We start from the raw sequence: 12,810 nt of genomic DNA on the forward strand, positions 1-12,810 counted from the left end.
GAGAGTTGGCGAGAGAGAGTGGGCGAGAATGAGAGATTGGGCGAGAGAGAGAGTGGGCAGGAGAGAGTGTGAGCGAGACAGAGAGTGGGTGAGAGAGTGAGAGGGCTAGAGTGAGAGAGTGGGCGAGAGAGAGTGTGGGTGAGAGAGAGAGTGGGTGAGAGAGAGAGTGGGTGAGACAGAGAGTGGGTGAGCGTGAAACTGGGCCAAAGAAACAGTGGGTGAGAGAGAGTGGGCGAGAGTGAGACAGGGCGAGAGAGAGTGAGTGGGCGAGACAGAGAGTGGGCGAGACCGAGAGTGGAAGAGAATGAGAGAGTGGGCGAGAGAGAGAGTGGTAGAGAATGAGAGAGTGGGCGTGGGAGAGAGTGGGCGAGAGAGAGAGTGGGTGAGCGTGAGACTGGACGAGAGTGTGAGTGGGCGAGACAGAGAGTGGGCGAGACCGAGAGTGGAAGAGAATGAGAGAGTGGGCGAGAGAGAGAGAGGTAGAGAATGAGAGAGTGGGCGTGGGAGAGAGTGGGCGAGAGAGAGAGTAGGAGAGAGTAAGAGAGTGGGCGAGAGAGAGAGTGGGTGAGCGTGAGACTGGACGAGAGTGTGAGTGGGCGAGACAGAGAGTGGGCGAGACCGAGAGTGGAAGAGAATGAGAGAGTGGGCGAGAGAGAGAGTGGTAGAGAATGAGAGAGTGGGCGTGGGAGAGAGTGGGCGAGAGAGAGAGTAGGAAAGAGTAAGAGAGTGGGCGAGAGAGAGTGTGGGTGAGAGAGAAAGCGGGCGAGAGAGAGAGTGGGTGAGACACAGTGTGGGTGAGAGAGAGACCGGACCAAAGAGAGAGTGGGCGAGAGTGTGACTGGGCGAGAGTGAGAGAGTGGGCGAGAGAGAGAGTGGGAGAGAGTGAGAGAGTGGGCGAGATATAGAGTGGGTGAGCGAAAGAGTGAGAGAGAGAGAGAGTGAGAGAGTGGGTGAAAGATAGTGTGGCCGAGAGAGAGTGGGCAAGAGGGAGTGGGTGAGAGAGAGACTGGACGAAAGATTAGGTGAGAGAGAGTGGGCGAGAGAGAGAAAGAGTGGGCGATAGAGAGAGTGTGGGTGAGAGTGAGAGGGGGGAAGAGGGACATAGTGGGCAAGAGAGAGAGTGGGCGAGAGAGAGTGGGCGAGAGAGAGAGAGAGTGGGAGAGAGAGTGGTCATGAGAGAGTGTTGGAGAGACAGAGAGTGGGTGAGAGAGATAGTGGGCGAGAGAGAGTGGATGAGAGAGAGAGTGGGTGAGAGAGAGAGTGGGCGAGAGAGAGATAGTGGGCGAGAGAGAGTGGATGAGAGAGAGAGTGGGTGAGAGAGAGAGTGGGCGAGAGAGAGAGTGGGTGAGAGAGAGAAAGCGGGCGAGAGAGAGAGTGGGTGAGAGAGAGTGGGTGAGAGAGAGAGAGAGTGGACGAGAGAGAGAGTGGGTGAGAGAGATAGTGGGCGAGGGAGAGTCGGCGGGAGAGAGAGTGGGCAAGAGAGAGAGTGAGTGGGCGATAGAGAGATTGTGGGTGAGAGTGAGAGAGGGGAAGAGGGACATAGTGGGCGAGAGAGAGAGTGGGCGAGAGAGAGAGTGGGCAAGAGTGAGAGAGTGGGCGTGAGAGAGTGGGCGAGAGAGAGAATGGGAGAGAGTGAGAGAGGGCGTGAGAGAGAGTGGGCGAGAGAGAGAGTGGGAGAGAGTGAGAGAGTGGGAGAGAGTGTGAGAGTGGGCGAGAGAGAGTGGGAGAGAGTGAGAGAGTGGGCGAGAGAGAGAGTGGGCGAGAGAGAGAGTGAGTGGGCGAGAGAGAGAGTGTGGGTGAGAGTAAGAGGGGCAAGAGGGACATAGTGGGCGAGAGAGAGAATGGGCGAGAGAGAGTGGGCGAGAGTGAGAGAGTGGGTGAGAGAGAGAATGGGCAAGAGAGAGCATTGGCAAGAGAGAGTGGGCGAATGTGAGAGAGTGGGAGAGAGAGTGGTCATGAGAGAGTGTTGGAGAGACAGAGAGTGGGCGAGAGAGAGAGTAGGCGGGAGAGAGAGTGGGCAAGAGAGAGAGTGGGTGAGAGAGATCCTGGGCGAGGGAGAGTAGGCGGGAGAGAGAGTGGGCAAGAGAGAGAGTCGGTGAGAGAGAGAGTGGGCGAGAGAGTGGGTGAGAGAGAGAGTGGGCGAGGGAGAGTGGGCGTGAGAGAGAGAGTGTGTGAGAGAGAGAGTGGGCAAGAGAGAGTGTGTGAGAGAGAGAGTGAGCGAGGGAGAGTGGGCGTGAGAGAGAGATTGGACAAGAGAGAGAGTGGGTGAGAGAGAGAGTGGGTGAGAGAGAGAGTGGGCAAGAGAGAGTGTGGGCGAGACAGAGAGTGGGTGAGAGAGATCCTGGGCGAGGGAGAGTAGGCGGGAGAGAGAGTGGGCAAGAGAGAGAGTCGGTGAGAGAGAGAGTGGGCGAGAGAGTGGGTGAGAGAGAGAGTGGGCGAGGGAGAGTGGGCGTGAGAGAGAGAATGTGTGAGAGAGAGAGTGGGCAAGAGAGAGTGTGTGAGAGAGAGAGTGAGCGAGGGAGAGTGGGCGTGAGAGAGAGATTGGACAAGAGAGAGAGTGGGTGAGAGAGAGTGGGTGAGAGAGAGAGTGGGCAAGAGAGTGTGGGCGAGACAGAGAGTGGGTGAGAGAGATCCTGGGCGAGGGAGAGTAGGCGGGAGAGAGAGTGGGCAAGAGACAGAGTCGGTGAGAGAGAGAGTGGGTGAGAGAGATAGTGGGCGAGGGAGAGTGGGCGTGAGAGAGAGAGTGTGTGAGATAGAGAGTGGGCAAGAGAGAGTGTGTGAGAGAGAGAGTGGGCGAGAGAGAGACAGTGGGTGAGAGAGAGAGAGAGTGGGCGTGAGAGAGTGGGCGAGAGAGAGAGTGGGCAAGAGAGAGTGTGTGGGAGAGAGAGTGGGCGAGAGAGAGAGTGGGTGAGAGAGAGAGTGGGTGAGAGAGAGAGTGGGCAAGAGAGAGGGTGGTGGAGAGGGAGAGTGGGTTAGAGAGAGAGTCAGCGAGAGAAAGAGTTGGCAAGGGAGGGTGGGCGGGAGAGAAAGTGGGCAAGAGAGAGAGTGGGTGAGAGAGAGAGTGGGCGTGAGAGAGAGTGGGTGAGAGAGAGAGTGGGCGTGAGAGAGAGTGGGTGAGAGAGAGAGTGGGCGTGAGAGAGAGTGGGTGAGAGAGAGAGAGAGTGAGCAAGGGAGAGAGTGGGCGAGAGAGAGTGTGTGAGAGAGAGAGAGTGGGCGAGAGAGAGAGAGTGGGTGTGAGAGAGTGGGCGAGAGAGAGAGTGGGTTAGAGAGAGAGTGAGCGAGAGAGAGAAAGTGGGCGAGAGAAAGAGTGGGCGAGAGAGATAGTGCACGAGAGAGAGTGGGCAAGAGAGAGCGTGGGCAAGAGAGAGAGTGAGTGAGAGAGAGAGTGGGCGAGAGAGAGAGTGAGCGAGAGAGAGAGAGAGACTGAGCGAGAGAGAGAAAGTGGGCGAGAGAAAGAGTGGGCGAGAGATATAGTGCACGAGGGAGAGTGGGTGGGAGAGAGAGAGTGGGCAAGAGAGAGTGTGTGAGAGAGAGAGTGGGCGAGAGAGAGAGAGAGTGTGAGAGAGAGAGTGGGAAAGAGAGAGTGTGTGAGAGAGAGTGTGGGCGAGAGAGAGAGTGGGCGAGAGAGAGTGTGTGAGAGAGAGAGAGTGGGCGAGAGGGAGAGAGTGGGTGTGAGAGAGTGGGCGAGAGAGAGAGTGGGTTAGAGAGAGAGTGAGCGAGAGAGAGAAAGTGGGCAAGAGAAAGAGTGGGTGAGAGAGATAGTGCACGAGAGAGAGTGGGCAAGAGAGAGCGTGGGCAAGAGAGAGAGTGAGTGAGAGAGAGAGTGGGCGAGAGAGAGAGTGGGCGTGAGAGAGAGTGGGTGAGAGAGAGAGTGGGCGTGAGAGAGAGTGGGTGAGAGAGAGAGTGGGCGTGAGAGAGAGTGGGTGAGAGAGAGAGAGAGAGTGGGCGAGAGAGAGAGAGTGGGCGAGAGAGAGTGTGTGAGAGAGAGAGAGTGGCCGAGAGGGAGAGAGTGGGTGTGAGAGAGTGGGCGAGAGAGAGAGTGGGTTAGAGAGAGAGTGAGCGAGAGAGAGAAAGTGGTCGAGAGAAAGAGTGGGCGAGAGAGATAGTGCACGAGAGAGAGTGGGCAAGAGAGAGCGTGGGCAAGAGAGAGAGTGAGTGAGAGAGAGAGTGGGCGAGAGAGAGAGTGGGCAAGAGAGAGAGTGGGTTAGAGAGAGAGTTAGCGAGAGAGAGAAAGTGGGCGAGAGAGAGAGTCGGCGAGAGAGAGTGGGCAAGAGAGAGAGTGGGCGAGAGAGAGAGTGGGTGAGAGGGAGAGTGGGTGAGAGAGTGTGTGAGAGAGAGAGTGAGCGAGAGAGAGAGAGTGGGTGTGAGAGAGAGAGTGGGCGAGAGAGAGAGTGGGCGAGAGAGAGAGTGGGTGAGAGAGTGTGTGAAAAGAAAGAGTGAGTGAGAGAGAGAGTGGGTGTGAGAGAGAGAGTGGGTGTGAGAGAGAGTGGGTGTGAGAGAGAGTGGATGAAAGAGAGTGGGTGAGAGAGAGAGTGGGCGAGAGAGAGAGTGGGCAAGAGAGAGAGTGGGCGAGAGGGAGAGTGGATGAGAGAGAGTGGGTGAGAGAGAGAGAGTGGGCGAGAGAGAGTGGGCGAGAGAGAGAGTGGGCGAGAGGGAGAGTTGATGAGAGAGAGTGGGTGAGAGAGAGAGAGTGGGCGAGAGAGAGAGAGTGGGCAAGAGAGAGAGGTGAGAGAGCGCGAGAGGGGTGAGAGAGAGAGGGGAGAGAGACATGGGTGTGAGAGGGGTCAGAGAGAAAGGGTGAGATAGTGAGGGTGTGAGAGGGAAGGGGTGTGAGAGAGAGACAGGGCGTGAGAGAGAGGGAGTGAGAGTGAGAGGGTGTGAGAGTGAGAGGGTGTGAGAGAGAGAGGGTGTGAGAGAGAGAGGGACTGAGAAAGAGGGAGTGAGAGTGAGCGCGAGAGGGGTGAGAGAGGGAGAGGGTGTGTGAGAGAGAGGGAGCGAGAGAGAGGGTGGGTGAGAGAGAGAGTGGTTGAGAGAGAGTGGGCGAGAGAGAGAGTGAGAGGGGGGCAGAAGTAGAGAGTGGGCGTGAAAGAGAGTGGGCGAGATGGAGTGGGAGAGTGTAGGGGGCAAGGGAGAGAGAACGTGTGAGAGAGGGAGGTGAGAGAGAGAATGAGGGTGAGAGAGCGCGAGAGGGGTGAGAGAGAGAATGTTAAGAGCGAGAAGGTGTGAGGAAGAGAAGGGGGTGAGAGAGAGGGGCTGAGAGAGAGGGGATGAGAGAGAGAGAGGGTGAGAGAGAGAGGGGTGAGGGAGTGTCATGAAAGAGAGGGGTAGAGAGAGAGGGAGAGAGAGAGGGGTGTAAGGAAGAGGGGTGAGAGAGGGGCGTGTGAGAGAGACAGGGGTGAGACAGAGAAGGCTGAGGGGGGGTGAGAGAGATGTGAGAGAGAGAGGGTGAGAGAGAGAAGGAGTGAGAGAGAGGGGGGTGAGAGAGGGAGAGAGAGGGGTGAGAGAGAGAGGGTGAGAGAGAGAGAGGGTGAGATATAGAGTGTGGGTGAGATAGAGTGGTGAGAGAGATAGAGAGGGGTGTAAGAGAGAGGGGTGTAAGAGAGAGGGGTGAGAGTGCGGGATGAGAGAGAGGGGAAGGGAGAGAGAGGGAGAAAGAAGGAGAGAGAGAGTAATGTAAGAGAGAGGGGTGAGAGTATGAGCGGGCTGAGAGAGGGATGAGAGAGAGGGAGGAGTGTAAGAGAGAGGGGGTAAAAGAGGGATGATAGAGAGCGGAGTGAGAGAGATAAGTGAGAGAGAGAGAGAGGCGTGAGAGAGAGAGACGGGGTGAGACAGAGGGGTCGAGAGAGAGGCAGTGTGTTAGAGAGGGCAGTGAAAGAGAGAGGGTGAGAGAGAGAGGAGTGAGAGAGAGAAAGGTGAGAGCGAGAGAGAGAATGTGTGTGTGAGAGAGAGAGGTGAGAGAGAGGGTTGAGAGAGAGAGGTGTAAGAGAGAGAGGCTGAGAGAGAGGGGTGAGAGGGAGATAGGGGTGAGAGAGAGGGGCGTGAGAGAGAGAGACAGAGAGAAGGGCTGAGACAGAGAGGGTGAGAGAGAGGGGTGAGACTGTGAGAGGGTGAGAGAGAGAGAGAGAGGAGTGAGAGACAGAGAGGGAGCGAGAGAGAGAGTCGGGTGAGGGAGAGAGAGGGCTGAGAGAGGGGTGAACGAGAGAGAGAGGGGTGAGAGAGAGCAGGTGTGTGAGAGAGAGAAAGGATGAGAGAGAGGGGAGTGAGTGAGAGGAGGTGAGACAGACATGGGGTGAGAGAGAGAGGGATGAGAGAGGTGTGATGAGTGAGAGAGCGTGTTGAGAGAGAGGCGATGAGAGAGAGAGAGAGGGAGAGAGAGGGACGGGGTGAGAGAGTCAGGGGGTGAGAGACGGGGGAGAGAGAGAAAGGTGGCGAGAGAGACAGGGGGCGGGATTGAGGGAGTGTGTGAGAGACGGGGTGAAAGAAAGAGAGGGTGAGAGAGACGGGTGAGAGAGAGGGGTCAGCTAGAGCATGGAGTGAGAGAGAAAGGGGCGAGAGAGAGAGGGGTGAGAGAAAAGGGTGAGAGAGAGAGGGGTCGAGAGTGAGGGAGTGTGTGAGAGAGGGGCGTGAATGAGAGGTGAGAGAGAGGTGTGAGAGAGAGATGGGTGTGAGAGAGAGAGGGGAGAGAGAGGGGTGAGAGAGAGGGATGCGGGTGGGAGAGAGAGGGGTTGACAGAGAGAAAGGGTGGGAGAGAGAGGAGGTGAGACAGACAGGTGGTGTGAGTGGGGCGTGAGTGAGAGGGTGAGTGAGAGTGGTTAGACAGAGAGAGGGGTGAGAGAGAGAGGGGATGAGTGAGAGAGGGTGTTGAGAGAGAGGTGGCGAGAGAGACGGGGGTGAGATTGAGGGAGTGTGTGAGAGATGAGTTGAAAGACAGAGAGGGGTGAGTGAGAGCATGGGGTGCGAGAGAGAGGGGTGCGAGAGAGAGGGTTGAAAGAGAGAGGGGTGAGAGAGAGAGGGGTGAGATAGAGAGGGGTGAGAGAGGTGGGTGAGAGAGAGGGGTTTGAGACGATGAGGGTTGAGAGAGAGGTGTGAGAGAGAGTGAGAGAAAGAGGTTTTGAGAAAGGGGTGAGAGAGAGGGGTTTGAGAGAGAGTGGAGGATGAGAAATGGGTGAGACAGATAGAGAGAGGTTTAAGAGACAGGGGAGAGAGAGTGGGATGAGAGAGCAGGGTAAAGAGAGAGGGGAAGAGAGACTGAGTGGTGTAAGAGAGAGGGGTGAGAGTATGTGAGGGCTGAGAGAGGGGTGAGAGAGAGGGAGGAGTGTAAGAGAGAGAGGGGTAAAAGAGAGGGTTGAGAGAGAGAGGGGTGAGTGAGAGAGGGTGTTGAGAGAGAGACGGCAAGAGAGATAGGGGGCGAGATTGAGGGCTTGTGTGAGAGACGGGTGAAAGACAGAGAGGGTAAGAGAAAAGGGTGAATTCTAGGGGTGAGCGAGAGCATGGGTTGAGAGAGAGAGAGAGGGGTGAGAGAGGAGGCGAGAGAGAGGAGTCAAAGATAGAAGGGTGAGAGCGAGAGAGAGAAAGGGTGGGAGAGAGAGGAGGTGAGACAGACAGGTGGTGTGAGTGGAGGGTGAGAGAGAGTGTGAGAGAGGGGGGTGAGACAGAGAGAGGGGTGAGAGAGAGAGAGGGGATGAGCGAGAGAGGGTGTTGAGAGAGAGGTGGCGAGAGAGACAGGGGGTGAGATTGAGGGAGTGTGTGAGAGATGGGTGAAAGAAAGAGAGGGTGAGAGAGAGGGATGAGAGGAGTCAGACAGAGAAGGGTGAGAGCGAGAGAGAGAGAGGGTTGAGAGAGAGAGGGGTCAGTGAGAGAGGGTGTTGAGAGAGAGGCGGCGAGGGAGATGGGGAGGAGATTGAGGGAGTGTGTGAGAGACGGGTGAAAGACAGAGAGGGTGAGGTAGAGGGGTGAGAGAGAGGGGCATGAGTGAGAGAGAGAGGGTGAGAAAGATAAGGGGATGAGAGAGAGATGGGGGTGTGAGCGGTTGAGAGAGAGCGGGTGAGAGTGTGAGATAGAGTGTGGGTGAGAGAGACCGTGGGTAAGCGTGGGAGAGAGGGTGAGGTGGTGAGAGAGAAAGGTTGAGAGAACGAGAGAGGGGGTGTGAGATAGAGGGGTGAGAGATAGTGGGGTTTGAGAGAGAGTGAGAGAGAGGGATGAGTGAGATAGTGAGTTGAGATAGAGAGAACGGGTGAGAAGAGAGGTGAGGGAGAGAGGGGGTGAGAGAGAGAGAATGTGTATGCGAGATGGTGTTGAGAGAGAGGGGGTGAGAGAGCGAGACGAGGTGAGACAGGGGTGAGAGAGAGGGGGTGAGAGAGAGGAGGGGAGACAGACTGGAGGTAAGAGAGAGGGGGTGAGAGAGGGGGTGAGAGAGAGGGTGAGAGAGAGGGTGAGACAGGCGGGGAGAGAGAGGGGTGTGAGAGAGAGGGGAGATGAGTGAGAGACGGTGTTGAGAGAGGGGAGGTGAGAGAGAGGGGGAGAGAGTAATGGGGTGAGAGAGTGACGGGGGTGAGAAACAGGGAGAGATGGGGGGGAGAGAGGGGAGAGAGAGAGCGGTGTAAGAGAGAGAGGGATGAGAATAGGAGAAGGCTTAGAGAGGGGTGAGAGAGAGAGGGAGGAGTGTAAGAGAGAGGGGGGTAAGAGAGGGATGAGAGAGAGGGTTAGAGAGCAGAGGGGGAGAGAGAGCTGAGAGAGAGAGGGCTGAGAGAGACGGGAGAGAGAGAGAGACGGGGTGCGAGAGAGAGGGCGAGAGAGAGGCAGTGTGTGAGCGAGGGCGGTGAAAGAGAGAGAGGGGCTGAGAGACAAGGGAGAGATAGAGGGGGTAGAGAGAGGAGGGACACAGAGAGAGGGAGAGAAAGAGAGGGTCGAGAGAGAGGCGCGAGAGTGTGAGGGGGACAGAAAGAGGTGGTGCGAGAAACAGGGGGCGAGAGGGAGGGAGTGTGTGAGAGACGGGGAGAAAGAGAGAGAGTGAGGGAGAGCGGTGAGTGAGAGGGGAGAGACAGCATGGCATGAGAGAGGGTTGAGAGAGAGGGAGTGTGTGAGAGAGGGGAGTGAAAGAGAGAGAGGGTGAGTGAGAGAGGGTGAGAGAGAGAGGTGGCTGAGAGAGAGAAGGGTGGGAGAGAGAGAGAGGGATGAGAGAGCGAGGGGGTGAGAGAGAGGGAGTGTGTGAGAGGTTGGTTGAAAGGGAGAGAGTGTGAGAGAGAGGGGTGAGGGAGAGAAGGGTGAGAGCGAGAGAGAGAGTGGATGAGAGAGAGAGAGGGATGCGAGAGGGAGGGTGTGAGAGGGGGTGAGAGAGAGAGTGGGTGAGAGAGAGAGGGGGATGAGAGACAGAGAGGGGGAGAGAGAGAGGGGTGAGAAAGAGAGGGGTGAAAGAGAGAGAGGGGTGAGAGAGCGCGGGGTGAGAGAGAGAGGGTAAGAGGGAGAGATTGAGGGATGAGAGAGAGGGTTGAGAGAGAGAGGGGTGAGTGAGATAGTGAAGTGAGATAGAGTGAACGGGTGAGAGAGAGAGAGAGGTGTGTGAGAGAGAGGGAATGAGTGAGAGAGGGTATTGCGAGAGAGGCAGTGAGAGAGAGGGGCATGGGAGAGAGGAGGTGAGAGAGACGGGGGTGGGAGAGGGGGATGAGAGATAGAGAGGGGTGAGATAGAGAGGGGTGAGAGAGTGAGGGGGGTGAGGGAGAGAAGGGTGAGAGCGAGAAAGAGAGTGGGTGAGAGAGAGAGGGATGAGAGAGAGGGTGTGAGAGAGGCTTAAGAGAGTGAGGGGGTGAGAGGGGGGTGAGAGAGAGAGCAGTGAGAGAGAGAGGGATGAGAGACTGAGAGGGAGTGAGAGAGAGAGAGTCGGGTGAGGTAGAGAGAGGGGAGAGAGAGGTGTGAGAAAGAGAGGGGTGAAAGAGAGTGAGGGGTGAGAGAGAGAGACGGGGTGAAAGAGAGAGAGGGTGAGAGGGACAGATAGAGGGATGAGAGAGAGGGTTGAGAGAGAGAGGGGTGAGTGAGATAGTGAAGTGAGATAGAGAGAACGGGTGAGAGAGAGAGGTGTGAGAGAGAGGAGGTGAGTGAGAGAGGGTGTTGCGAGAGAGACAGTGAGAGAGAGAGGTGTATGAAAGAGAGAGGAGGTGAGACAGACGGGGTGAGAAAGAGGGGGTGAGAGATAGAGAGGGGTGGAGAGAGAGGAGCTGAGACAGACAGGGGGTGAGAGAGACGGGGTGAGAGAGAGGGGATGAGAGAGAGGGTGAGAGAGAGTGGTGAGACAGAGAGAGGGGTGAGAGAGAGGGAGATGAGTGAGAGAGGGTGTTGGGAGCGAGGCGGTGAGAGAGAGAGTGGGAGAGACAGTGACGGGGTGAGATAGTGAGGGGGTGTGAGATAGAGGGGCTGAGAGACAGGGAGAGAGATAGAGGGAGAGAGAGAGGAGGGAGAGAGTGAGGGGGAGAGAGAAAGGCGCGAGAGAGGGGGGCGAGAGAGAGAGAGAGACGGCGAGAGAGACGGAGGTGAGAGGGACTGTGTGAGAGACGGTGTGAAAGAGAGAGAGGGTGAGGGAGGGGGTGAGAGAGGGGGTGAGCGAGAGGTTGGGGTGAGAGAGAGAGAGGGTGAGAGACAGGGGTGAGAGAGAGGGGGTGAGAGATGGGTGAGCGAGAGAGAGACGGCGATAGAGACAGGGGGCGAGAGAGAGGGGAGTGTGTGAGAGACGGGGTGAAAGAGAGAGAGGGTGAGGGAGAGGGGTGAAAGAGAGGGGTGAGCGAGAGGATAGGGTGAGAGAGTGGGGGTGAGAGAGAGAGTGGTGAGGGAGAGAGGGGAGAGAGAGTGACGTGGTGAGAGAGTCATGGGGTGAGAGACAGGGGGAGAGATAGAGGGGGGAGAGAGGGGGGAGAGAGAGGGGAGAGAGAGAGGGTGGAGAGTGTGACGGGGAAGAGAGAGAGGCGAGAGAGAGAGGAGGCGAGAGAGAAAGGGGCGACAGAGACGGGGCGAGAGAGAGGGAGTGTGTGAGAGACGGGGTGAAAGCGATAGAGGGTGAGAGAGGGGTGAGAGAGAGAGGGGTGAGCGAGAGCATGGGGTGAGAAAGAGGGGGGAAGAGAGAGAGGGAGATGAGAGAGACGCAGTGCGTGGGGGGGGTGAAAGAGAGAGAGTTTGAGAGGGAGAGGGGTGAGAGAGAGGGGTGAGAGAGAGGGGTGAAAGAGAGGGGTGTGAGAGAGAGAGAGGTTGAGTGGGAGAGAGGTGAGAGAGAGGGGCGAGAGAGAGGGGATGAGAGAGAGGGGGGCGAGAGAGTGACGGGGTGAGTGAGGGGGTTAGAGAGAGAGGGTTTGAGAGAATGGGCAGAGATAGAGGGGGAGAGAGAGGGGGGAGAGAGAGAGAGGGGTTGAGTGAGAGAGTGTGTTGAGAGAGAGGCAGTGAGAGAGAGGGGTTGGGATAGAGAGGAGGTGAGGCAGACACGGGGTGAGAGAGAGGGGTGAGAGAGAGGGTGAGAGAGAGTGGTGAGAGAGAGTGAGGTAAGAGAGAGGGGTGAGAGAGGGCTGAGAGAGAGAGATGGGTGAGAAGAGGGGTAAGAGAGAGAGATGTAAGAGAGAGGGGTGAAAGCGAGAGAGAGAGAGAGAGGGTGAGAGAGAGGGGTGAGAGGGAGAGGGGTGAGAGAGAGGGGCGTGACACAGAGAGAGAGGGGTGAGAGAGGGGGGTGAGAGAGAGGGGCGTGAGACAGAGAGAGAGGGGTGAGAAAGAGAGTGTGGTCGAGAGAGAGAGTGGGTGAGAGAGAGAGTGAGAGAGATTGTGAGCGAGAGAGAACGTGAGTCAGAGAGTGTGAGCAAGAGACGGAGGGAGTGAGGAAGAGAGGGGGTGAGAGAGAGCGGCGTGTCAGGGAGAGTTTCTGAGAGTTGGGTGAGAGAAAGGGGGTAAGAGAGAGGCGGGAAAGAGAGGGGGGGAAGAGAGAGGGGTGAGAGAGGGGGTTGAGAGGGGTGAGAGAGAGCGGAAGAGAGAGAGAGTGGATGGGATGGGGGAGAGAGGCGCGAGAGAAGGGGAGAGAGAGGGGTGAGAGAGAGGGATGAGAGAAAGGGATGAGAGAGTGGGGTGAAAGACCGGTGAGAGAGAGGGGAGTGAGAGGGGGGAGAGACAAGAGGGAGAGAGGAGTGTGAGAGAAATGGGGTGAGATGGGTGGAGAGAGAGGGGAGAGAGAGGGGGGAGAGAGAGGGGAGAGGTAGGGAGAGAGAGGAGGAGAGAGGGAGAGAGAGAGCGGGAGAGGGGGGAGACAGAAGGGGAGAGCGGGGGTCAGAGAGAGGGGGAGAGAGAGGGAGGGGTGAGGGAGGGGGAGAGATGTGGCGAGAGAGAGTGGGGAGAGAGGGGGGAGAGAGAGGTGGAGAGAAAGGGGAGGGGGGGTGAGAGTGAGGAATGATAGAGGGGTGAGAGAGGGGGGAGAGGGGGAGGAGGGGTTGAGAGAAGGGGAGAGAGGGGGGAGAGAGAGAGGGGGTTGAGAGGGATGAAACAGCGGGAGACATATGGGGAAGGGGATGGGGAGAGAGGGGGTAGAGAAGGGGTAGAGAGAGGAGTAGAGGGAGAGGGTGGCAGAGAGAGGGGTGACAGAGAGGGGTGAGAGAGCGGTGAGAGAGTGGTGAGAGAGAGGGGAGTGAGAGAGGGGTGAGAGACGGGGGAAAAACGGGAGGAGAGAGGAGTGTGAGAGAAGGGTGAATGAGAGGGGGATGGGAGAGATGGTGTGAGAGAAATGGGGTGAGATGGGTGGAGAGAGGGAGGAGAGAGAGAGGAAAGAGAGGAGGGAGAGAGGGGAGAGGTGGG

The sequence above is a fragment of the Chiloscyllium punctatum genome, chromosome 6 (genome assembly GCF_047496795.1).
Source record: "Chiloscyllium punctatum isolate Juve2018m chromosome 6, sChiPun1.3, whole genome shotgun sequence".
Taxonomy (NCBI): domain Eukaryota; kingdom Metazoa; phylum Chordata; class Chondrichthyes; order Orectolobiformes; family Hemiscylliidae; genus Chiloscyllium; species Chiloscyllium punctatum.